A 2,172-nucleotide genomic window follows, 5' to 3' on the forward strand; every position below is an offset into this window, starting at 1 on the left:
GTTCTAGTTCTGTTCTAGTTCTGTTCTAGTTCTGTTCTAGTTCTGTTCTAGTTCTGTTCTAGTTCTGTTCTAGTTCTGTTTTAGTTCTGTTCTTGTTCTATTCTAGTTATGTTCTAGTTATGTTCTAGTTATGTTCTAGTTATGTTCTAGTTCTGTTCTAGTTCTGTTCTAGTTCTGTTCTAGTTCTGTTCTGGTTCTGTTCTAGTTCTGCGTTAGATCTGTTCCAGTTCTGTTGTTGATCTGTTCTAGTTCTGTTCAAATTCAGTTCTAGTTTTGTTCCAGTTCTCTTCTAGTTATGCTCTAGTTCGGTTCTGTTTTTTTAGCTCAAAAAAATATTTTGAGTTAACAAAAGATATTTTTAGTGCTTCTTGAAATGAGACGTATACTTAATATTTATAATATTATTAAATCGTTACGACGTATACGAGCTGGTGTCCGCTTGAAAAAAAAGAACGGTTGAAAAGATAAGAACCTGAGAAAATTCTAACTTTTTTGAAAAAATTACACCGAGGCCCAAAATCCCGGTGTCATAAAAAGTTATTCTTTTCACTCTTTCTCTCTGTGCTACTCTCTTTTATTTATACAGATCGTCCCAGTACAATATGTTTGATGTTGTTGTTTTTATATCAAGTCCTGGTAAAAAAAAAAAAAAACCTATATAGTATGACTGCCTGTATAGGTAATTTTCTACAGACAATATTTAATTGTATTTTTATGTAAATATATGTGTGTATAAAAAAAAATATGTGCATTTAATTTACATGCTTGTACGCAATGTAATATAATGTGTCGTATTGTAGTTGTTCAAAATACGTTGTATCATAAAATTTTACAATTTAAATCGACGCATTCAATTACTTTAATGCCTACAGAAATTACAATACATTTTAATCACACTTTAAGTGACAATTAAAAAATATATATATATACATACACTGATACTTACTATACTGTATATACAACAAATTGCAGGCAAAATATTTAACTTTTTTATTATTTTTAAATGTGTCAGGGTGTGCGTTTCATTATAATCCTGTAACACGTGGGATGCAGACAACTTACTCAGTTCACTCTCAATTTCTTTGTAACTCTTAAATAAAGACTATATGAATTATTTCAAGAAACTAAAGTATTTCACATCATGTATTCGATGACTACTACTTAGCCAAATGACTCAAAAATTCCAATTTTAAGATATTGTCTTCATATTAATCCACCGGAATATGTAAACCATTTTTCGAGTCTATATGTATTTGTATGATGAGTATAATTTAATTAAATTGTGATACTGGTAATAAACAAGCGGAAATATTTAAAAATATATATATACAAAACAAGCAGGCAAAGGATACATATATTGAGGACTCAATGACTTACCAAGTGAGTAAGAAGGGAAAATTAATGATAATGGTTGATTAACCTTTTGGGGATAATGTTGTTGTTGTGTAGTCGATTAACAGGTACAAATTTATTAACAAAAATCCCAATGAGTATTTGTTATATTTTAAGGTTATTTTATAGGAAAAATTTAGAGCTACAAAAAAGGTATTAGAAAGTTTTAGAAATAATGTCATTAATGTTGTTAACATGCAACAAATTGTGTTTTTGTTTTCTTGTAGATGTGTGTGTGTTTTATTGTAATCCATCAAAATATATGGGTATGTTTTAAATATTTGACAAAATGTTTAACAAATTTACGATAATTTGTTTTGTTTAATTAAATTGTAATTTTTGTTGTTGATTATATTGATATAGTGTAGGATTTAGTCTACAGTCTAGTCTATAGTCTAGACTATTGTCTAGTCTATAGTCTAGTCAATAGTCTAGTCTATAGTGTAATCTATAATCTAGTCTATAGCCTAGTCCATAGTCTAGTATATAGTCAAGTTTCTAGTCTAGCCTATAGTCTAGTCCATAGTCTAGTCTATAGTCTAGTTTCTAGTGTAGCCTATAGTATAGTCTATAGTCTATTCTGTAGACCTATCTATAGTCTAGTCTATAGTCTAGTCTATAGTCTAGTCTATAGTCTAGTCTATAGTCTAGTCTATAGTCTAGTCTATAGTGTAGTCTATGGTCTAGTCTATAATCTAGTCTATAGTCTAGTCTATAGTCTAGTCTATAGTCTAGTCTATAGTCTAGTCTATAGTCTAGTCTATAGTCTAGTCTATAGTC

This window comes from Lucilia cuprina, chromosome 6 (genome assembly GCF_022045245.1).
Source record: "Lucilia cuprina isolate Lc7/37 chromosome 6, ASM2204524v1, whole genome shotgun sequence".
Classification (NCBI taxonomy): domain Eukaryota; kingdom Metazoa; phylum Arthropoda; class Insecta; order Diptera; family Calliphoridae; genus Lucilia; species Lucilia cuprina.